General features: G+C 40.5%; 2 long non-coding RNA genes across 2 annotated transcripts in view; both read left to right on the plus strand.

Annotated features, from left to right (window-relative positions):
* The first annotated feature begins 1,106 nt into the window (after positions 1-1,106).
* LOC135451659 (uncharacterized) overlaps positions 1,107-24,909 on the plus strand; it is a 173,413-nt gene continuing 149,610 nt past the window's right edge. The window contains exon 1 of the long non-coding RNA XR_010441392.1: positions 1,107-1,206. This is a non-coding gene — a long non-coding RNA (uncharacterized LOC135451659). The remainder of the gene's footprint in view (positions 1,207-24,909) is intronic.
* On the plus strand, positions 8,490-14,165 carry LOC135451658 (uncharacterized). Its single transcript, XR_010441391.1, has 2 exons — positions 8,490-8,560; positions 13,266-14,165. It is a non-coding gene; the product is annotated as an uncharacterized LOC135451658 (long non-coding RNA).

The following is a 24,909-nucleotide window of genomic DNA, read 5'->3' on the forward strand; positions in this document are numbered from 1 at the left end:
TGGAGAGAGTTTGTCTCACAGCTCTATTTAGACCTAAGCCTGGTTAGTAGAAACAGCATTCCTCACAGTTGCAGGATAATGTAACATCATAAATAGAGCTATCAAGAATGTCAGGCAGCCTTTGTGGTTGTCAGAGCAGTGATGTTAAAAGAAAAGGGTTTTTTTTCTGTCTTTTTTTCTTTTCCCTAAATAGCTTTCCTCAAACTGTCAGGAGAGCACCTGGTGAAATGAAGCTTTGCTTTTGCTGTGTAGCTTTTGTTCTTAGAGATGGTTTAAGTAATAAATATGATGAAATAATTACATAGAAAAATAACAACTTCATTTCCATCAGAACACTAAGGGGTGGTTGTGATTCTTCAAAATGCCTTGAATACTTGAGAAAATAATTACAGCTGGGACACAGCTGAAATACTCCACACAGTATCCCAGTATCTGTGGATAGCAGAGGATGTGTAGTACCTGAAAAAGCAGGGGGAGTGAAGGTTAGAAGCTCATGCTAATTATTCTGGTGATGGTTGATTGGGAATGAATCACCTCTTGTCTCATTAGCATTCAGCAGCACAACTGCTGGATGAAAGGGAAACAAACACTTGGGATTGCAAGGAGAGGTAAAAGAGGCCAAGTTTCTCTGTTGATGGTGGTTTTACAAGGAAGTCACTGGAGCTTGGAATGATTAATGTGTGATGAGGACCTGGCCTTAAGGAACCAGCTGAAACAAAATTTAGATCTTAGCGGGGCTGAGAGGTGACCCTGGAATCTCTGCAAAAGCAAGCAGTGGGTTTCTGGCTGGCAAGGGTCTTCCCACATCTGGTCTGATTTATCAATAAATAGATCCTTTGGTTGCTCCCTACAAATGTGAGGGAAGAGGACCATAAGACTTAAAGCATTTGCTTTACTGGCCTTATTGTTAAATCCTCAATCCCAGCCTCTCAGCTGCTTGTCCTCAGTTCTCCCCACAGGAGCTGGTTGTGGCTAAAGAAACAGCAAGGGTAGAAACAAGGTGCTTGCTATTGTTGCTAATTACTGCTGTTTGGTGCCTTTCTATCTCTAACTGCTGGCTTTGCATTTAATGAGATGGTTCTCACCCACCCTGCCCCACCCTTTAATGGCACCTCCTTTCTGTTAGCCGCCGGATACCAGGGGAACACCAAGAGGGGGGAGTTTCCAGAGCAGTGTTGGAGCTGCTGTGATACCTCTGGAATACAGGTAAAGAAAATAGTAGAATAAGTATGTTTCTCTCCTGCTGGTAAGCAGGTTCCCAGTATTGATCTCTCTTTCCCTTCCTGTTGTGTGTTTATAAAGGCCAGGGAAAAAAGGGTCTTCCTAGGTGGCTTTTGAATACCGATGAATGAACCTCTTACTGTGACCTGCTACTCTAGGGCACAGTCTGGGATGACTCAAACCAGAAGCAAAAGAAATGTCAGCTGTTTCTTTTTTAATACTGTTGAATGGTATTTTTCTGTTTTCCAGACTTGGCAGTGAAGCTTTCTGGAAGGTGTTTTGGGTTACTTGGAGTGGTTTTCTAGCCCTTTGTCAATAGGCTGAAGGCTAGGATAGAGCATTTATGGATAGTCTCTGTTTCTGGTGACATAAGATACAGGAATGGTCTAAGTCTGTTTACAGCATAAAAAGCTGTAGTAAAGGATACAGAAGTATGGCAAGTCTTTTCCACTTCCACAGGAGAGCTCTGTCTCTATAAAATTTTGGTGTTCAAGGTTTTGCTAGCAAAATATGGAATGCTTACCTACCAGAGTAAGAAAATAATTCTTTTAGGAATGTTTTCATGCTGAGAAAAGAAGTATAATATATATGTATGCTTCTGTAGGAGAGTTTGTGTGTGACTAAGTGAAGAGAGACAACTCTGCTCTCATGTCAGCTATGAAAGGTTAGGAGTAGCTCAGACCCTCAGGGCTCAAACACACTTTGTAGACCAGCCATGAGTCTTTCTGTGGGCAAAGCCCACAAAAACAGATGAGTTACAAGATAAGTGGGATGCAGTTTGGTACCTTGCATATTGCACAGCTAATGGGGAGCCCCAGTGCTTTTTTATTAGACTTATTTTCTCTACAGGTAAACCCAAACTTTTGTTTGTTGTCCTATTTCCCCGAAGTCAATAATTTCTTTAAAAGTTGTGAATAGTACAGCTAAACATTAGAGATTTGTATGGTTAGCAGCACTGTTGGAGCTAGCACAGAAGTGTCAGGAGCTTGATACCAGACCTGTAAGTGATATGATATGATGCCTAGGACAAACAATTGTTGGACTTTGTAGCGACATCCTAAATAGAAATTATTTCATGGCTATAAAGATAAACTGAGGCATCAACTGATATTTTTGGTTTCTGCTGTGACGTTTTTACAAATAGTACCTTGCTGTAATTTACTATAATGTGCTAGGGTGAAAGCAATAAAATACGAAGGCTTTTGTCCCATCCTTTCAATGTCCTTCTTGCTAAGGTCAGTAAACCTGGTGGGTTTGTAATTATGGCAGGAACATGTAGGAGTAAAAATATTTCGGTCATGTTCATGCTTTGTTACTAATTAAATGAATCAAAAGAGCTCTTTCTTGAAGAGCAGGAAATCCTTTTGTGAGGATATATGTTCCCAATACAGGAGAGCTATTAGGGCATCTTTCCTCATGCCTCCTCTTTCTCCTTCTCTGCATTTTTCATTCCCCCTTAATTTTGTCTGAAATAAATTTCCTCTTAATTAAAAATACTTATTTTCCAATTGAATGCATGATGCCAGTATAGCCTTGGTCTCCATTTGTTTGGGTTAGTTAACTTTTTAAAGGGAATGGAAACTTGAAGGTGACAAAAACATTCTAATTGTTTGTTTTAAGGGATTTCCGGAGATTTAGCTGTTTGAGATCTCTTGCTCAAAACTCCTTCCTCTTGCTTCCTGTCTGGCATGGTAAAGACTGATTTCAGAGCAATATTACCTTTTGGACCACTGTATAAGTTTTGGGGGCTGCTTGTAAATATCATGGATTTGATTTGGGTGCTACTCCATGGACTTTCAGTCGCTGTCACTGCAGCTCCAGAGCTTCTGTGGTGTTGGGCTGTGGCTGCAGAACAGTGTTTTCCTCTGACATGGGCATGTAAGAGGAAGATGATTCCTTATTGGAAGGTGCATCCTGCTTTTTGATGTTCTTTCTTCAGAGATCTATTTGTGAATATATGCTTGCATGAGGATCACTTCTTTCCTTGGATGATTTTTTTTTTGGTCCTATGCACAAATGTCATACGGATCCAGACAACAAATTATCTAACCGGTTGCGTGTCATGCACAAAAAAGTAGAACATGTGGTAACACAGCAACCCATGCATGAGACCTCAGAAAACTAAAATGCTGTTTTAACATGAATTGGGTCAGTCTGTCTTTAAAAAGGGAGACTGCTTACACAGAAGTAGCTAACAATGCCAGATAAATTGATGACTGCAGATGTTTGCCCTGCTCTAACCTTATTTTCTTGATCATGTAGCTCCCATTAATGAATTTTTATGGACACTTAGTGCACATTTATAAATAAACATACTGCTTGAACTGGGGGGTTGTATCTTTCATCAGGAAGTCATTCCTCAGTTTCAGACAGTTAGCTCTGAGCACCTCTCTTCATAAGATGAAATTCTTCTCATTCCTTTATTTATCCATCTGCACATTCTGTTCTGGTACAGCCCTGTTACCTCACGCAGAGGGCAAAAAGGAGAAAACTAAAATTGACTGCTAATGGTGTTACTTTATTTATGAGAAGCAGCAACTTGGATTCCAAACCCTGACTATATTAATATTTTTTCTTTTCCTTTATGGCTTTATGCAACATCTACTGCTCTTTTGAGCCACACAGGGAAGTGAAGAGTGGTGTATGTGGAATTTGCATTGGATCCAAGCTGTGCCGTGAAATAATAGGATGGTGCTGGTATGAGGAATAGCACATCAGGGTGAAAACAGGGAGATGGGAAGGTATTGGTCTTTTAGGCTTGCACTGGAGGTGTGTGCTGTGATCTGTGAGGTTTGGTACCCCAGCAACCTGGACTCTGTTGCCTTTTAGAGCAGTCAGCTCTGTGATGTGCAGGGTTGTGGTCTCACTGCCGAAACCTGGTATTAGCAAATAGTCCCTGGTCAATACTGAGGCTCTGATTTACTCAGTAGCCTCCAAGTCAGTAAAGTAAATATGCACTCATTCTTTCCCTATTATGGTTAAACTAATGCCAGAGGGAATATCAGCTCCTGCCATCTAGGTGCAATTGCATTACAATAAACTGTGAATTTCATAATCTAATTTTTTTGTTTATTTGTTGTCATTCTTTTTTTTAAAAAACAGTTTAGTGTTGTAATTTAAACTGCAAGGAGAGAAGGAAAAATATTGTAGTTGTGCTGATATGTGGAAAGCTAGAAACATTTCACAGTGTAAGTCCCTTTGAACTGACTCAGTTTTGTTGCTTGTGGATTTTGCTGAGCTTGTCAAACAGAGAGAAATGACGTTTAAAACCTTAATGGTGAAGCAGCTGGGAATTGCTAGGGTATGAAGTAGTTTCCTACATACAGTGTAATACCACTGCAATGGCTTTTTCTATCAGAAAGTTCTTCAAAATCATTTTGGTGAACTCTTTAGAGTTCCAAACACAAATCTGGCAATCATCTTTTCTCACTTAATTAAAAAAAAATCTGTTTTAAATTAGTAATGTATATAAGTACTTCATGTCTTATGGAGAAAAAGATATCCTTTCCTTTTTTTTTTTGTTTCTTTTGTGGGAGAGGGGAGTGCTAATGAAACTTGATTTACAGACTTGATAAATATGGTCTGAGAATAAAAACTAGGCACTGAATGCAGCAAATTTTATGCTGCACTTGAAGAAATATATAATGACTCCTGAGAAGGATGTGAAATGAAGAATGGTTGGGTGGTCAGCTCAAAGAATTTAGTCAGTACTCTTTAACCACCATTTCGCAGTGAAGTGACTTTGTCTCTGACCTTGGGCCATTTGTTTGGTTCATATCATTAGATATTTGGAGATATCTAGTCCTTCAAGTTCAGGCATGTTGACTGACCCCGGCAGTGTCATAGGGCCACACAGTGTTAGTCCTTGTGCCATGAATGTGCAGAAGGGTTTTTTGTATTTTGTAGGGTTTCTTACTGTGACACTGCTGTGAGTCAGTGCTGCCCATGCTGACATTGCACTGTCAGCAGTATGCGCTCAAATAAGCAGGCAGTGAGAGAGAAGGGGAAGAAAACATTAATACTCAGTTATAATGGGCTTAATGCCCTAATCTACATAGTTTAGATTTTTTTTTTTTTTAATTTATATGTTTCCTAATTTCTGGGTTGAGCTGAAAATACTGGGCTCAATTAGGAAGACAAAAAGTAAATGAAATTTCTCTGGGAAGCTTCACATAGACTGCCTCACAGAGAAGATGCCCTCTAGAGCTGTGTGTCCAGGATTTTTGAAGAGAGTTCAGGCTTCCCTTTACATTCAGTGATGAGGGCTGAAGCCCCATATCCAAGCTGGGATGGGGCAGATGAATAAATATCACGCTCCTGAATCCTTAAGTCTTGCTGTTTCACCATTGACTTAGACCTTGTCTGTGTGGGAGGAAAAGCAACAAATACATTAATCTTTCATCTCTGACTTGAACTTCACATTTTACAGCAGTGGATCCCGAGCTAGAGATGGAGGTGCAAGAAACAGATCAGAGGCAGGTGCTAAGAGGAGAAGCTTTGGTGTAGAGTGATTGCAGGCTCCTCTCTGAAAAGGTAATGAAATTTGGGGTGAAGAGCACCACACTGCCTCGTTCCTAGCTGTGCTGGGGAGGGGAAATGAAGAAGGTCAGGGAAGAGAGGTTGCCAAGATTGCTGTTTTAGAAGAGGTGCTGCATTTTCATTTTCTTGGTAGAGCATTTGGAAACTATGTCAAAGCCCAGCACGGGCTGACAGGTATTGCCAGTCATTTGCAGCAGCACCTTTCAGTTCTGACTCAAACATTTTCATAACTTCAGCTCCTCCTGCGTCATAAGAAATGTGTGAAATGTGTGGAAGGTCAGTGTTTGAAAACACATAGAGAGAGCACCATAATTATCTGAAGGTAAACTGCCAGATATTGTGATGGAGTGTTTTGGCAGGCTGAATTCCTGAACTGACACATTTAGGCTGCTGATTCCATTTATATGAGCAAAAAATCTAAATGACTGTCTCCTGTCCAAATTTACACAGCCGGAATTTTATTATTTTAGAAATGTGCCGTAAGGTCCCCTCGGGAGGAACATGATTAAGCTTTGTCCTTGGATAAAACACAAAGCACTCTCATCTCCTCTTTGAAAGGTTTCACTAATCTCAGGACTTCAGCATGGAACTAAATTTAGCAAGTCTGGATGCCAATGGAGGCGTTTCACGTTTTCCTTAGACAGTGACAAGCAGTATATTCTCAATCACTCCTTCAGGTCAGAGTTCAGCTTTCATCTTGCCTCTGGTCAGAGGCTGGGTAACATCCTGAACAACTGGCTCCTTGTAGTTTATGATGACAGTGGAGTAGTTTATTATATGATATACAGCCTTTAATTTTCTGGAGAGACGTGGAGTTGATGTTTGATAAGGCATTCGTGATAAAAGAATAACTACTATAGAGAAATGAAGAAGAGGCAGCACAGGACAAATAGATGTGTTTATTCTGAGTGCTATAACTGCTTTTAAAGTCTGGTCTAAATGTACATTGTGAAAAGAATGAGAGAATGGGAACATCACTGCCATTGTATAGGTTTTATCGTAAGGAAACTCAGCTCATCTGGACTTTTAGATTAAAACACTGTGCTGAAATTGAGTGGTTAGAATCTTATGAATTAACTTTTCTAGTGTGAGCAGGCATATATATGTGTATAGAAATCAATAAAGAGAATCAGCTTGTGCATTGTCCTCTATAAACATGAGCTAAACCTAACAGCTCCATAAAGTGAAAGCTAAGGCAAAGATGTTACATTTGCACTACAGCCACCCTCTGCTTCCAGGAGTATTGGTGTCAAAATCAGTGCCAAGCAGCTTGTTTTCAGTCTCCTTTATAGTGTCCTTGACTTCCTTGTCATTCAGTTTGCCCTCTTTATAACAAGAGGCTGTGCTGACTGCCCAGGAGACAAGCTAAACATCCACAGGCCAGCAGAGAGCTTGCAGTAATTGTAAAAACAGCCACAGCAGTCCCTGAGACACTTTTGCTGTACTTGACACAAACTGGACTTCAGCTGTAGGAAACCTGTGACCTCCATCAGTTGATTTATAAAATTAGAGGGCAGATGTTTAAACAGAAGGACTTCTATTATAAAAAAAAAAAAAAAACCAAAAAAACAAACCAAAAACAGGTAGGAGAGGATTTCAGACTGTGGTGTTCTGGGGTAATCTGCATCTTTGTAGGAAAATCCCTAAAAATATTAAAAATCAAGTATTATGTGTAAAATTAAAATATCCCTGAAATCTGACAAGTGGATGTGAGGATAGGAAGCAAGGTCTGTGTCCTGTTGCTTAATAGAAGAGTTAGATTTTCACTGGAGAAGATATTGGTTCTTAATTGTAAATCCTCCACAGGTGGTTCTAGGATATTTTACCTGGTCCTAAGAATTGCCCAGTGGCTCTGACCTCCCACTGGGAAATCTGGCTACAAACCAGAGAGAGGTAGAATGAGATCTGACTGGTAAATCTTTGATTTACAGCTTGTTTGCATTACCTGTACTTTGGGCAGACAGGGTCATAGAGAAGAGAAGGAATGCTGCCAGGTAGAATAAGTATTGCTGAAGAGTATCTTGGAGACAAAAGGGAGATTTTTAGCAATGATTTTATGTGTCAGGTTAGCAAGATTTAAAGTGATGTCATTACTGAAAATGACCCTGAATCGAGTTTCTTTGAAATGAGACTCTATTCTTGCCTTGAGTTGGATGAAAATTATTATACAGAAGAGCTGTTAAGAAGAAAGGAGCATTTACAGCTGAAATTTAGTGGTAGTAAGACTTCTGCCCTGTTGGCCTCCCTGTTAGAGACGTGGATTTTGTAGTTTCACTGAAATGGGGTGAAATTCTGCTTTCTTCCACCAATCCTCATAAGCTACTCAGACTCATGCTTTTATCTAATGTAGAACCAAAAATATAGAATACATGGATCGAAAAAGTAAGCGGTGATGTGTAGGCACACAGGTTGTGGTAATTGGGAGTGGGGCTGTGGCCAAGCCTGATCCGCAATGACCTACAGCTGTGAGTAGCAGGTGAGCAGCGTTGAAGGTAACGAGCCATGGAGTGCCAGGGGCACTGTTTAACCACCAAAGGGAACAGAGGGCACACAGGTGCGGTGCATCAACAGTGAGGGGCACACAGGTGTGGTGCATGAACCATGAGGGGCACACAGGTGCGGTGCATCAACAGTGAGGGGCACACAGGTGTGGTGCATGAACCATGAGGGGCACACAGGTGCAGTGCATCAACAAGAGGGGATAAAAGGTTGGGCTAAACAAGAAGGGCAGTTACTTGCAGCCTTCTGGAGTGCCATGATGTTACTCTGTATGGGCAGACACCTGAAGCCTTCTGAAGAGGTAAGGTGTTACTGTGTATGGGTTAGAGCTTTCTGAAATTATGTGGTGAATACTGTGTGTTGTGGCCCTCTTAACTGCCTCATGTACTGCAGCAGTGATGAGTACATTCTTAAATTCTACTCCATTATTTATTGCTTCCCTTAGATCTGAAGGTGTATGTGGTGAACACAGATCAGAACTCAGATTTTTGTGTGCAGTAAGTGGGCAATGGTTTTCCTTGTCCACAGCAAGCCTTGGCTGTTTCTGTTATATCTGGTTGGAAAGAGGGGCTCTATAAACCTCAGACCTGCCCAAGTTCATGCACATGCTGCAGAGCAGAGCCTGACTGTGTTCCAAAAGCTGTCTTGCCTTGCCCAGACTACTGTGCAGAGAGAGACAGAGAGCAGGTCCTGTAGTTCTAACTAGCACAGGAGTAAGCAATGCTGAGATTCTGGGAAATGTTCCATTCCTGGACATTCAAAAGAGACTGCTGGAACTGGAGGCTACCAGAGTCTCACCAGCTTCTGGACCAACCGATGCTGATTTACAGGTGTGCACAATCTTCTCAGGACAGATGCAAGGTTACTCTGTCAAGAGTACTCTTGCCCTTTAACTACATCATCCTGTGCCTGCTGTTAAGGTAATTGGAAGCTGCTGAGAGATAGCTTTAGTAGTGGGGGTTGTGTAATGTCCAGCAGTCTCAGAAATGGGTGAAACCACCTCACCTTTGTGTTTAAACCTACCTTTCCTCACTTATCTTCTGTGCAGGAAGTTGGCCTGTATCATCTCTTATGTATCTGAGAAGTGTAACAGCTGCTGTGTAGGTGTGTGTGTGGTTTCTCTGGGCATTCCTGTTTACCTCTTCTCTCTGTTTAAGTAAGCAGTTTTCCTTCTCACCCCTGCCCCAATTGTTTGTAATCTGAGAATCTGTTCAACATTGGAGCCAAGATCTTCAGATTCTGAATTGTTGCTATGAACAAAGTTCAGAGCCAGAGGATACTCTGGAAAGGCTGTTTTACACATGCTTAACATTTTTGAAAAATAAGAAAGCAGCAAAACCCCAATGGGAATCACAGACAAAACTGAATTTAAAGACAGCCCCCTGTCAGAATATAAAAAATAAGCTGAAAACAGTGTGATATGCAGGTCAAGATCATGGCATACTTTTAACCACTTGGCAAACATTTTTAGCAATGTTTGAGTCCAGCACTTCCAGCATCAGTTGCACTCCTTCCCCCAGTGAGTTAGAAATATTTCACAAAGGCAGGGAAGTGTTATTGCTGTTTTCTACCTGAGTAAGCTGGTGCTGAGAGTTTTCAAACTTGGCTGTCCGATGGGAAATCTCCCGTGGGAGCTGCAGATCTGTAACATTTCACATTGCTTCTAATGATGTTCATGCCAAAACCTGCTGACCCGCTTGAGCAGCAGAGCAGGTCTTTTACTTGGGTGTTTTATAAATATGTAGTGGAATAGTCTGATTGAATTTTGCCATTCCTGCTCAACCACTTTCTTGAGTGAACTTCATTTCTTTCCTAGAAGTGGAAAAATATTGTCATTATTGAACTACAAAAGGCTCTATTGCCATCAGACCTAAAAAGTCAGTAAAATGGAAGATGCTTGCATTAATGAAAATCACCTGCTAGCAATTAAAACAATACTTTCTAAGCAGAATAGCTGAATGTGCCATTGATTTAATGACCCTTGGCAGTGACTGTTTAGCTGGATTTACAGGAAGCCTCACATGACATTTCATTAGTATCACAGTGAATTAACTTTATAGCAGTGTAGTGCTTAATCCAATTTAGACTTAGTATTATTAATGATGCTACCAGGGAAATAGTTTTTAAGGCAATTAAACAGCAATATGTAATGTTGCCAAGCATCACTACTGATATCCGATGGCATCTCAAAAAAACACGTTTTAAAAAGGAATTGAAAATGGGAAGATAGCACTTCCTGGTGATTTAATCCTTTGCATTTGGAAGACTACCAAGCCACATAAAAACCAGATTCTAGAAGATAACTTTTGAGGGAGTGTAAGTAAATACATTTATCCTCCTGCTGGCTAGCAGCTTGAGCCACATGCAGTGCATGTGTTACCTCCAACACAGGCTGCTTGGGTTACAAAGGGGTTGGGATGGTGGGGGACACGTGCTCTCAACTCCAAAGCCAAATCTAGTGGCAAATTGGGCTCAAGCAGAGTTTTCCACACTGAACAGGAAGTATTAGAACATGTAGGCTCAAACTCAAGCTGGTGCAGAATACTGCAATCTCACAGCATTTGTGTAATAGCTTCATCCCAATAGGTATCTTAAGTAAGCAGTGACCTCAGATTTCAGGAGAGCATCCTTGAATAGAAAAACTGGCTCCTTTGCTTTTGTCTGTTAGCATTGCTCACTAGCAAGTGCAGGGCTGAACCCAAAACTCAGTGACAGTGACTGAAAGCATTGCTGCTGATGTGAATTCTTTGGGACCAGGAATGGGACAGGTGTTTAGGTTTTGGGTTTGTTTGTTGTTTGGGCTACTTTTTCCTTTTAAATAAGTCTAGCACCAATTTATATGAAATAAAACAGAACAACAGAACAGGGCTCATTTTGATCAAAATCCGTGCTCACATCAATTGTAATTTTGCCTAATATAAGTCAGCACCCATAATTATCCATAACAGCAAGGAACAATGAATTGGACCAAGTGAAGTGACAAGTGCATTTGAAGAGATCATAAAATTCCCATTTGCCGGCATCATTGTGTTAATACCCCATGACCAATAACCCATATCGTCATATACAAAAGTATTATTAAGCTGAAATTTATGAGGTGGGCTGCATTGCATGGTGGGCTAGCTAAGAGATCCTGCATTTACATGTTTTTCTGGTTGTGTTCTAATTTTGTTCACTGTCTCAGCTTTTTTATTTAAGTTTCAGCAAAAACAGTAAGTTCTGATGGACAAATGTGTAGGACACCTTTATGTCCCCATTCTAAGCAACAAACTGTGGGCTCTCTTGAGGCAGTGTTTTTTGTCATCTGAATGGATTTAATTTTGATTCAAATTCTGTTCCCTATTAATGTTTGGTGTACACAATATTACAGCTGTATTTAAGTGATACATTAGTTATGAAGATGATTCTTATACTAATCTTACTCTTTGTTTCTCTTCTTGGTAAAGAATGGAAAAGTACCTTTAATTTTATTTTATGGCATCAAAATGTAGTAGGGAAAGGAAATAACTTGTCTGCACCTTTACACTTTAGTGTTTTACTGCCTACTCCCTTGTGCCAAGGATATGTACTGTACTGTGTGATATAATTTAATTTTATTTCCATACTGTGGTTTTCCATATCACAAGTGCCTTCTGCCTGTTTGAATTTGTGTAGGCACCCGATTTGTATGTATGGTTTTGTTTTGGTTTTTTCTTTAACTAAGGAACAGAAGTCACTTTTCTATAACTTCAGTATGCCTGAATAGATCAGTTTCTGTGCTATGACTTAAATTGAGTAGCTGATACTAACAGGAACTTATATAACTGAAGTGAGAAGTTCAAAGCAAACAGTGTGAGTTATTCCCATAATGTGATGTTAAACTGTGGCCTTCCCTACTGAAAGATTAAGTGACTATGAAAAAACTTATACTCTAAAAAGGAGTTTGACATCATTCATGAAGGAAAAACCAAATGCAAAGGAAATGCCTCAGACTGGAGAGTCCTTACTGCACAATTTTCTGTGAGTGTTAGAGGATATTTCAATGCATGTTTTCCCTTTTTCTGTACTGTTTTGTGGACATCTACTGTGTTTGGGATTAATCTATCAATCTCTATAGTCTTACATTTCTTTATCATGTAGCTGGACTGAAGAGGGAATGTGTGAAATGCATTTAAGCCAAAATGAACCAAACCTACTGCTGTTGATTAATGAAACTAATAGTTATTCTGCTTCCTAGTGAAAAGGCCCTCTAAAACCTAGTACAGGCGTTGCTTACCCTGGTTCCAGAGGCCATTGTGCAAGCAGCTGTGATGAGAAGTTACTTAAAAGTTGTGGTTGGTGCTTGCTTGCTCCAATATAACTGATGAAATGTGCTCTGGACCCTGAAGTAATGAAGCCCTGAGGAGTTTGAGTGAAGTTCTTTGAGGTGAAGTTTCTGCTTATGAAGTGATATTAATGTGAGTGGAGTTAGGCACAGAACTCCGGGAGGGGATTTGGGGAGAGCCTATTGCAACTGTGGACCCCACAGAAGTGCTCTTTGTCCCTGACATACAGCATGTGTTAATGTGGGACCTGTTGTGAGGATTTTAGAGAGAATGGGACAAAATAAGGATGTTAACAATCCCCTATAACCTGTAAGCAATGTCTAACTACCCCTCCTTGGGCATTAGGGCTGGGGAAAACCTTCTGCATCAAGGTGCTGAGTTTTCCTTTCTAATGTCCCTTTAGTCAGTTGAGCAGAAGTCTGCACAGTCAAGAGTTAACCTTAAGGATGATCATAATTCTGTAATGACTTCTGTTGAATGTTCTAATTTCCTTTGCACCTCTGAAAGCACAGCTTTTATTGGCATAAAAGTTGTCATAAAACAAATTGGATCCTTCAGTTATGTTAGATAAGTATTTCATTAATAATGGTCAATTAATGTATCAGTGCAGCACAATAACTGTGACTGAGTTTTGCAGAAACACCACTTCCTTTCTTTGTAAAATGCTTTTGTTCTTGGAAAGTCAAAACATTTGTGTTGCAGCACTGACAGACATGCTGAACCCAAGCCTTGCTGTCACACCCAAGTTCCTGTGCTGGCATCGCTGGAGGGATATGGGAGGTGTCTGAAGACCAGAACTCTGCACCTTGTCCTCTTATAGGGTTAGTTCTCAGGTACACTAATTCCCCTGTACCTCTCCCAGAGGGGTCTGTGGTCTGCAGTTGATTTAAGGGTGGGAAATTGTTGCAGCCTGTTGCCAATTTGGTCAAGGAATTTATGAATCTAGAGTCCCTAAACAGTTGCAAAATTTTAGAAATTACAGATGGAAAGGGACTGTGAAGGCTCATTTGAACACATGTGCCAAAGCAGGATTGTTTTGTGAAGTTAATCCTCCAGAGTTTTGTCCAGACAGATTTTGAAAAGCTGTTATATGATATTCACAGTCAGTGCTAGGGAATGTTGTGCTCTGTGACACTTCAGTGTATGCTGCTTCAAACCTGTGAAAAAGCATGTATTCACATCACACATGTATGTAGCATATGGATGTGTCATTTTCCATGGCTTTTCAGAAAAAATAACTGCTTTCCAGTACTGAACAACTGCTCTCACAGCCACTACTGGTGCTTGGAATTTAAATGATATTTGGAAATGAGGGCTTTGGAGTCTATGAACACTAAAATGATATTTTTCCTAGAGTATTTAAAAGTCTCTATTTCAGAATTTGAACTTGTTAGCATCTCACCTGTTTTTCTTTGCAATCTATTGTAAACTTATGAACTAGGAACTCATAGAAGATATGTGTGGATGGGGGAGAGAGCTCTGGTTATCTTTTGCAGCCTTTGCCTGGGTGGTGGAAGTGCCTGTGGTACAAGAGAAGTGGATGTTTTATGAAAGCTGCTTCTTTGGAGTACGAATAAAATTTCAGAGGAATTGCACCTGTAATTTTGTTTGAATCCCATCAATCTCTGCAGGTTTTTAAGCCTAAATTGTAACTTGGATTTAACATTTTCTGTCATGGATGGTTCTGAACTTGATAGTGTCCAATTCACTGATGTTGGTTTTGGTACAAAGACCAGGAGCTTTGTTCACATAGAAAATATTGTTCCTCTGCCATAAAAGAGGAGACCTGCAACTTTTTAGGTGGTTTTTTTTGCCTGATAAGTATGCATTCTTTTTATTTTTTCTCTGTTTTTTCACAATGATGTCTGATTTTTCAACTTTGTGACTGAGTTTCAGACTTCAAGCCTGTCTTCTTAGTGTAGAACTAATTTAAGCAGGTAAAGTATTTTGCAGAGGGGAGAGGAGAAGTTGTGAAAAGTTTTAAGATTCTCTTGCATCTTGTGTACCTAGTCAAAAAGCAGGAGCTAAACTGAACCTGGCAGTTCAGAGATTACCCTGAACTGTGAATTTAATTGCACTGAGCCCTATGAATATGCCACTGAATAAGGTAATTGCTTGTAAAAATACGGGGCTGTGTATCACCCTTTTCAGTGGGGAGAAAGCACTTGCTACAAAAATACTGTAATTTGGAAGTGAGAATAGATGGTCACTGTGGTTGAGAATGAGACAAACAAAATTGGAGGCTCAGTGCTTCCCCTGGTTTTGGGGTGACTGAATTGAAGGATAACTTCTGATAAGTGTTTTTGGGTGATGGCACAGTAGATACCAGAACTCAACAACAGTGATTGTAGGTTTTTTTTTCCCCTGCTACCTAAATAAGTGAGATGTGACACGGCTATCTCAATGCTTTGGATACTTAGAGCAATTATTGTCCACTGTGAGTCACCTTTGTGGTAGATTGTAACAGCATCAACTTTGTGCCTAGTTAGCTCTGCTGAACCAGCCATGTTCTCAACTTTAATCCATTTCAGTCTCAAACTGTTCTATTTTCTGGGTTTGATCAGCAAAACAGGCTTTTAGTTCCCTGGAAGTGGGGGCTGGTTCCATGGGTTTGTGTGTGTGGAGCCTCCCTCCCCAAGTGAGCAGGTTTGGTGTGGCTGCTTGTGCTCTGTGACCTTGGAGCCTCTGACCCAGGTGCTCCCTTTGAAAAACCTTTGCTGCTGTGAGAGACAGTAGCTGACCATGGGGGGAAAGGAATCTTCTCAGTTTCTCACGTGGTCTGGAAAAAAGGCTGTTTGCAAGTTGTCATGGCTGTTGGGAGGTCGCAAGTGTTTAGTGCTGTTTAAAGGAGTATCTTCCATTTCATCAGAAGTTCATGAGAGTTTCCTGAAACCCTCTCTCAGTTGGTAATTAATTAATACAGCTTAAGGAGAGACACAAAGCAGAAACACTTGCAGTTTCAATACTGCTGGGAAGTCACAATGATTTACAGAGAGAAGTACAGATAATTGTTGTTGGAGGCAAGCTTGCACGTACCCCACAGAAGCTTCCAAGAGCCTGGAAAGGAAGTGCTGGCCTTGCTGGAATATATGGTAGTGTTCCCACTGAATTCAGTGGGGCCAGTGTTTTACCCAAAGAAAACAAACCAAGCAAGAATATTGCCTGGGACTGAATGAGAGGTGGGAAAATCCAAGTTTAAATATTTCTGATTCAGGTTTCCAAACCCTAATTCTTAATTTATGAAAACAAAGCTACAGCACAAAATGCTGTTTCTAGTTATTCAATGAAGCTTTATCTTCAGAGAATTTGCTGCTCTCACAATATTTACTCCCTAAATACGGTTTTTCCCAGGCTTACAAAGAGAGATGTCTGGCCAAAAATGAAAAGCAATGGCAATGGAGATCTAGTCTTGCCAAAGAATGGATATGCAGACATGAAATCTGAGAATTGTTCATGAAACTTCTGCTGAAATTCATGAGAGGAAATTTTCAGATTTCCTGGGGAGATGTTAATTAACTACTTCCTAGGACCTTGGCATGTTTGCAAAAAATTCAGTGTTGAAACTCCCACTGACTTGAACAATAAGATTTCTTAGTCCTTTGAGGTTACTGTTATTTAAGAGAGAACTGAAAATTTGTTACCTTGCGAGACCTGAGTTCAGGGCCTCACGTTCCTCTGATTTCCTTTAAATAGCTGGTGGCATAAATAACACCTGAAACAACCCTGAGTTGCATTCCTCTGAGTGTTTTTGGTGTTAGGGAAGTCATCAAACCCAACAGGAAACACAGAACCCCAACAGTTCAGCTCTGGCAGGTAAGCAAAAGGAGACAAAGGATTTTTCAGAGTAGGTATGTCAGTCTTTGCTCCCACCCTTGCCCCGCCACTCTTTTGCTTTAAGCAATACATGTTTTCTGTTAGACATGAGAACTTGGAAGTTTAGCATTAATTTCCCCTTGTTACATTGCAGACAACTCAGTGGTGTGCATGGTAGTGTAAAGTCAAACAAAAATGAGAGAACCCCCCTGGGAGGGTTTTAATTCTTGAAGTAAGATTAAATCTGTTTAATTTTTGAAGTCCAGATTTTTCAACAGAAAGAGGTGCAGTGTGTATGTACTCAGGAGTGTTTTGGCAGAAGTACTTTTGGGAGCGAGCTGAGGATGTGGGTGGGAAGGGTGCAAGACTGGCAGGGGTTGGTGTCACCAGAGTGAGCGTTGGCAGCCCTTTTGGTCACCTTTTCCTGTGGGAATGTGTGGGCTCCTTCCAGCCCAGCTCTGCTGCCTGCCCGGTGCTGCAGCTGGCACAGACTGTCAGCCACTCCTGGCTGTGGTGGGTGCTCTGGGGGCTGAGCTGGACCAGTTCTGGCTTCTGAGGATTTCTGTTGCTCTTGCAACAGTGTCTGATTATGGCTTGTTTGCTCTAAGGGTGCAAGTGAACTCGTCCTTCTTCAACTTGCTCATGCCAACACAAAGGTAAACAGGATGGGGGGAAAAAGAGGGGGAGTGGGCTAGAAGAGAAAGGAAGAAAAAAAGAGAGATAAAGATAAAAGTATGTAACCTGCAGGTTCCTAGGAAATTCTTCTTTATTTTTCAAGAAAACTCCTTTTGGTTCACAGCATATCTTTCTACCTGCCGTGTAAAAATATAGGGAATATGTACAATGCATATGTTGGTTCCTTCACACAAAAAGCTTAAATCAGAAAAGTACTGGAAAGTGAGTGCAGCTTATTGCCCATCACCTCCATCTACAAATAAAATACTTAATATATACAAGCTAAATCCTTCTTTTAGTATGGAACTTGTCAGAACAGCTTGTGCATTCCCCTGGTCTAGCCACAAAGACTGAGGAGACCACATCCAATCACCGACTTCTGCTCCACTGGCACAGCATCCCCTTTCAGTGCAGATGGGAATAAGAAATGAAAAACATTTTGTCTCTAACACAGGCATTTTTTAATATGCAGCTGCTGACAAACTTAAGCTCTAGTAACAGTAAGTTCGTTTTGGAAGACAGATCTACAATGGGTTCTGGTAAAAAAAAAAAAGTTTGTCTTTTGCTGAAATTTAGAAGAAGTCCTGTAGGAATGTCAAGCACCTGGATTATGTAATCTGTTGCTATGACTGGCTAAAGGTTTTTAATTATCAAGAAATGGCTGATTTTGCAAAAAAGAAAAAGCTTCTGGCCAAGAACTGAAATCACAAAGCCCAGCTGCATCATGTGTTTCATTTGGATTGCTCTACTGCTAAGCCCTAATTCTATAAGTTTTTAGACTGATATGCAATAGTCTTGGAGGAAAATAAAATACCTCTTGTCTTCATTTCACAAAACACTAGTACCTCATCCTGGTAATTTCTCTGGCTCATGTCCAACATGAATTCTGCTGTGTCTTCATGGCTTCATTGAGAGGAAAATATTGCCAGTGTTTAAACATGTACTGCCTGACCAATGTGACCAAAAGGATTGGGAAGAGTGTACTAAGCCTAAAAATGGTTTATAGATTGATGGCCAACAGTCTTAATTATTGGTAGACTTTCAACCAAACCCTATTTTACCATCACAGTTAAAATTCTATGTTTGTGAATTCTTGTACTTTTAACCTTACAAAGAAACTCCAATTCATTTATGCCTCTGTTCTTCCATTGTGCTCTGCCAAAGTGGTGAGAAAGTCTGTCTGTCTGTTTTGCCTGAGGTGAGAGGGTATTTTGATACCTTTTCTTCCACCTGTACACAATCACTTGTGCTCTAAGTTCTTCCTTCCTGGATCCTGTTATCTTTCATGAATTCAACTCCTAGGCTGAGCTAAAATTCTGTATTAAAGTCTAAAAACTGCATGTAATAATTGCATGTTAGCAGCTTTTCTCAAATTACTACCTAGAAGAAATAATTAAATAGTGATTAGTGATAACATTTTGTGCTTTATCTCTCTGCTATTGATATCAAAGCACATCTTCAAACTATGGGGAAATACAATTGAGATGAGGCTTGGCAAAAGCTGTAGTAGAGATAGGTAGAGGCACTTAAGCCTTTGCTAATGGCAGTGAGTTACTTTTCAATATCCCAGTGTCAGTTCCCCTTGAGAGGCTCCTTAGAGTGCTTACAAGTGACAGAGTGCTTGGCACAGCCAGTCTGTTGGTTTTCTTCCTTCAGGAGTCTTGGAATAAGAGGTAGAGGATGATGAGTGGTTTTGCTCCTTACCTGTGGAAGTTGTGCTCTCAGAATGCAAAGGAAGGGGGAGCCTCTATCCCTTCAGAGATTATAAATCAGCTGTTCTGCCTTGGTCTCCAGGAGCACCTGCCTTTCCCCCTTGACTGAAGTGAAGCAGGGTGCCTAAGCTGGATTCTTAAATCACATACCTGAAAGCACCCAGGCAAATACCACTATCCCATATAGTTCTAGGATAGGGATAAAATTCAGCCTACATTCTGTCTTCCAACTTTTTCAGTAAAAAGATTTTTTTGAAGTAAGTGCTAAATATTTTTCATTGTTTAAAGAAAAAAACCCGTTCCGTTTCCTTCAGATTCAGACCCTCAGCATTGCCAGCTTTTCTCCTTTTACTGCCTTCTTATTAAAAGACAGTGACAGACATCTGTGAACAACGTCACTGTCTGTGGTGAGGTATTATTTGGTGAAAGTTTTTACAGTTATAGATCTCCTGGAGGGTAAAATATCCAGTTAATGGAATTACATTTGTTTCTACCAGCCAAAGATGTAACTCTGCTGTATTTTTTTTTTTTTAATAATCCAAATAATCTGTTCCACATGTGGTTGTTCCATGATTTCTTCCTATCTAGTGATATGGGAAAGGCAGGACAGTCTGAACAGAGTTTCTGTCAGACTGCAGATCCTGGTTGGAAAGTCTACTCCTGAAGTTCTCAGGGCAAACCTAAGGCATTGGAGACTTTGGAGACCATGCTAAGCAGGTCAGCATGTTGAGCCCAAACAAGGGATTTCAGACCTGCCAGATGAAAGCTACAAGGTTTTTTTGTAAAAGGGAGGACTGAAGTCTGAGCACAGATTTCAGTCAGTAATCATGCAGTAAAGAAAGCTGCCTTGGCTCTCCTTTTCTGTGATTTGGGAGTACCATAGATTCAGCAAATGTATTTTCTGGTTCCTTGGCCATCCCTTTTGCTATTATATCTAAGGATGCAATAGGCTGGATGAGTAGATTTGTGACTATCTGAAGTCTATTTTACTTGCTGCAAATCCTGTAATTATTTTTGTGTTAATTTCCCATGCAGCATAACTGGTCACTGACCACAAGAACACACAATGGACTCTGCAGCCAAGCTGTTTAAAAGTAAGGTGAAAAACATCTGTAGTTTTCTCAAATTTACTTTGTTTTGAAAACAACAGATGTTTTGGAACATCTGCAGCCATATCATGTCAGCTGATTGAGCCTCTGCAGAGAACATTTTTGGCTTGACTGGCAGCAGGAACATTAATAACATCTGGAATGGGGTACAGTCAATGTTTCCACTGTGATGGGGTTTGGTGACTTTTTGCAGTCTGATGCATGTTGAGCCTAAATATAGTGCCTGGAGAGCTTTCATGTTTGTGACACTCCCATTTGATTGTGCTAACTTAGTCAACCTCAGCACTTCCATTAGAAGAATCCTTATAATTCTGAGGAAAAACATGGATGCTTTGTCTGTAAATAATATATTTGTTTTTTCCTAATGGATGTAGGCACACGCAGAACCATATCTACTGTCACAAATCCTTTGAACAATTCAGTAGCTGGAGAGGATTCAGGTGTGCAGACATCAAGTCCATACAAGAGGAATGGTCTTTTGAGTCTTGTACTTGGGCTCTCTTTATATAGTACAGTTTCTATAATCCAAGTGCAGGAATTAGAGGAATTAAACAAATGGAAAGTCAAGGAAGAGGAAAATAAACACCTGAAGTCTTCCCTAGAGAGAGAGGGGAAAAAAAAAAAAAAAAAAGATGAGAAATGGGGAAATGTCTGACTTCCTTGGTTTGTGGAGCAGTTTACATGGGTTAAAGCAGTTGCTTTTGTCTGGGTGCAAATCAGGCCATCAGTGTGTGACCCTAGCTTCCTATATGAGGTTTGGTTTTTAGAAGCTCAGCTATTACAGGCCCATATCATGCAAAAGATATTTTGTATTTGGACAGAGAGCCCTTTATAGCTAATTCATTATCCCAGGTTGGGAGCCTTGCCCTCAACAATGTCTCTAGGCTGTGTGCAGTCCTGCCCCATCTGCTGGAGTTGCAAGGTGCCTTGGGGTACAGTTTTGAAGGGATGATGGGTTTAATTTGGTATGGTCTGGGACAGCAGAAATGCCATCACCTCTTCAAGAGGTACTTTTTGCAAGCTGTGCCATCTCATCATGCCTGTTGATAACTCATTCAGAGTCTCTTGTAACAGGTCTGGGAAAAGGACAGACAGAATTCAAAGCCATCTATCTAGGTTGGTGGTGATATAGTTTATTTTTGTAGTTGCCAGTTGAATAAAGTGCTCACAGAATATGAAAATACCAGGCACTCAATGTAACAAGAATGTCCATATGTGATAATGACTTCAGGGGATGGAACTGCCCTGGAGAAATCCAACCATTTTCTCAATCACAAAATATTTTAGCTACCTGTCTGTTCTAGTCATTACTTAGTAACTGCATTTGTTTCTTTTGAGATGTCAGGGAACACATTATACCTGGTGGTATTTTGTAAGCATGTAGAGTATATCTGATTTAACCAAGAATCATCTCTGAAGGCTGGATGGAAGTATGGTAGTCAACTGCAAGTATTTAATCACTTAAAAATTCTAGTCAGCCCTTTGCTGATGAAGAAGGCACTATCTCAGTAGATATGTCATTTCTTGATGTTTCATTATAGAAATGAGATTTCAAGATGTTGAGCAAAGTGTAAGTGATGTCCCACACAGCTGGTGTCATTATTTGGGAGATGTTAAAAACAGATTCAGGAGTGGATTTGGGCTCGTAATACAAGTATCAGCCCCAATACTGATTCAGGCTGGTTCTTGTGCAACTTTGAGTTACTGGTGAGCTTTAGGTACATGAAATGCACGGGCTTTTGGATTTAGGTACATGAAATGTGTAGATTCTTGGGTTTAGCTCTTATGCATTGGTTTTTCCTGTATAATAAAGCTACAGTACCCCTTCCTTCCTTTGTGGCAATAAGGCACTCTGTCCCATGCTCGTGATCCCTAAGTATTCCAAAGTGCACCGGCCTAAATGGAACAGGTAGGGTGACACAGTTCCCTGTCCCCAAGGGACCACAGAGCTGCTGTGGACTTGCTGTTCAATTCCCATTAGCTTTGTGCTGTGACATGGATTGATAAGTGACAGGAGTACACGGGGTCTGGTGGCTCACAGGGGATCTTCTGTGGATGTTCTGTGTCTGCTGCTCTGGGACAGGAGCAGAAGGGCTGGCTGCCTTCTCCTGTGTGGGTTTCTCTGGATCTGCTGCTGGGAATGGTGAGCAAAGGACCTGCTGAGCTCAGACTGGGGCCCATCAGTGGAGCCGGCAGGGCCAAGGCAAGGGCAGTGGACAAATGCCGAGACTCAGAGGCGAGTGAGGGGATGAAGCCTGTGCACCTTGGGAATCACTGGCCTGCTTTGAGAGACAAGAAGATTTATTTACACACCAAACAGCACCTTCTTGGTGCTCCTTAATTAGTCTTTGAAATTTGATAACGTTTTAATATAATTTTGATTCTGAAGGTCAGTCTAATATTGTATTGCATGATGCTAAATTACGCTTCTCACAGTTAGGGGATGTAATTAAAAGCACAGGCATGCTGATTTTGATTAAGAGTTTATTTTCTTGCTAACTAAGAAAAATTGAGTTTCATGGAAAGAATTTTTGGGGTTTAGTTATGCTGTTTTTTAACTTCTTCTTTGCCATTAAACTACTTGTGTGTGAGTGCATGGAACAAAGAGGTATCAGCAGAGCAGATGCACACATATTTCCTCTGGGGATCTTTGTAACATCTTTCCCAGGAAACCTATTATGATGCAAGATAGAGTGAGTTTTATAGCTGGTACTAGTCATCTGAGGACTCTAAAAAACCTCAGCTGGTATCTCTGGCACAGTTATTTATTTAACCAGTTTCTATCTTAATACTGCAGTAATTTCACACAATTAAAACTTATGCTTGAACATAATGACTGACAGAGGAATGAAAACCTTGATTATTCTTGTAAGGATTTACTCTTGCAACACTCCTGCCTTGTTTCATTCATTATTTTGGGTTTTTTGTAAACAGCAGAGGTGAGTCACATGGTCCAGGCCTAAGAGCTGCCTTCTCCCAGTCCTCCACTTCTCAAACACATCTGTGCCATGGTGCCAGCCCTTAGAGTGAGTGCAGAAACATCTCACGTTCAGTGTGAAAGTAAAATAAAGGAGAAATCTTTTTTTTTAGCCAAGAATGCCATAAGGGAAATGTAGCTTGAAATGTGATCATGATGGCTTAAGTACACAGAGGGAAATAACAGGAAATCCACACTATTTTAATTTTGTAAAATTCATGGTTCTTAAGCCGTGTTTGGAATTCCTGGGGATCTGGCTCATGATTTGTGAATGCGTCCAAGTGGCAGTGCTGTGCTGTTTTAAGTAACCCAGATCTCACTTATTCACATCGTGTAGTTGCATGTCACAGAGGGCTGTTTTCCTCTTCTCTTTTCTCCTCTTTTTGTCTTCTGTTCTAGAGCTGGATTAACCTCATGTTTTCCAGGAAAATGAACAATTCCACATCTTGGGGTGAAAACTTACTAGTAAGGCATATTTTAAATATAAAAAAAATTAGTTGAATTTTCTCTCCATATATATTTATATGAACACCATAGTAAAAATTATTGCAATGACACAACATAAAATATCCTATACATCATGAGTGGCTTTATAGCGAATTTTCTAGTTAGAATAAACTTTGCAATTATGGGAAGGTATTTGAGCCATTTCACATCAACTCTTTTGTAGGAGTGGAAAAGATTTTGTTTGATTCAGGAGCTGTTGGGTGATGTTAGAAAGCTCAGTGTTTTTCCTCTCACTTGTAGCAGTTTCCCTGTGCAGCTGAGATATTCCTGACTGGTAACCAGCAATGAGTGAGAGCAGGGTGGATGTGGTCAGGATTCTCCCCTGCCCATACAAGGGGGTGGTGCTTGGGAGGGAGGATGGATGGATGGGTGCCACAGCAGCTCTAAGTATTTTGTTGGGCTCAGTGCATGGGGCATCTCAGACTTGCCAAGCTGCAGGAAATGAGTTAGGTCAGACACATCTCTGAACTGTGGTTTGAAGGTTAAAAGAAGAATTTAAAATGCTTTTGTGGGTGCAGAAATACTGTAGTCTGTTTTGCTGCTGAGGGAGGTTTGAAGGGGAGCCAAAAAAATCCTTGTGGCTATAGATTATATATGAATTTAGTTCAAAAGAGAGACCACTTGATCTTGTGGACTGACAGGTATTTTCAATTTTCTTGCAGCATGATTTCATTACTCATAGTTAGCTAGATTTATTTTGTCCTGCTGGAGGCACTTATTGGGCACAGGGGTAGATTTAATTTTAACAGAGGTTTGGACCTGGCTGTAGTTATTGTACTATTAGTCTGGGGTGAAGAGGGGAAGTCAAACTCTGATTGTTGCTTTGCCTCTTTACTGAGAGCTTATCAAGAGGGAGGTAAACTCCAAGCAATAAAAGCTGTTCTTGACATTCCCTTATAGAGAGGAGACAAAGGTGATAATTAAATTGAGGTCAGATAAAAACTTTGTAGTCAGAGGAGAGAAAAAAGGATGCAGCAGGACGATGCCTGTCTGTCCCATTGGATGCTGCTGGCTTCTGGTATTTTGCTTTATTGTGGACTCCAAAGAGTATGAAGATAATTTTTCTGCTTCTAATGGGTAGGAAATGTGGTACCAGTTTCAGTTATTTGTACAGTTTAGTTGTAAGATCATGAACACATCCCTGGTTAGCCTTTATGTGCCAATTTTGATTTCTTTCCAATAACTCAGGTTAAACAAAATGGTAGGATCCAATAAAGATGTGGGCTGAAACTGACTGGATTTTCCCCTCATTGTTGTGCTGAAGAGAAGAAAGACTTAAAAATATTTTAATTTGCATACAAACTCTTCTCCCCCCTCCCCTTGTCAAGTGAAGTTTTTCGGAGAATGAATGCAAACCTTGATTGGTTCAAAGGGAAATAAGGACTGTGGTTACGCACACATACCAAAGAGTTTTGTGACTCTGCAATAACAGGCATTTTGAAGAGAAATTAGCCATACTGTCACTGTCTGTGCAGTGCCGTGTTTTGGGTATCAGTAGAGTAACACTAAAGGGTTTTTGTCCACTACCTGGATCAGGCCATGGTAATCCAGGG

Source organism: Zonotrichia leucophrys, chromosome 9 (assembly GCF_028769735.1).
Source record: "Zonotrichia leucophrys gambelii isolate GWCS_2022_RI chromosome 9, RI_Zleu_2.0, whole genome shotgun sequence".
In the NCBI taxonomy this organism is placed as follows: Eukaryota; Metazoa; Chordata; class Aves; order Passeriformes; family Passerellidae; genus Zonotrichia; species Zonotrichia leucophrys.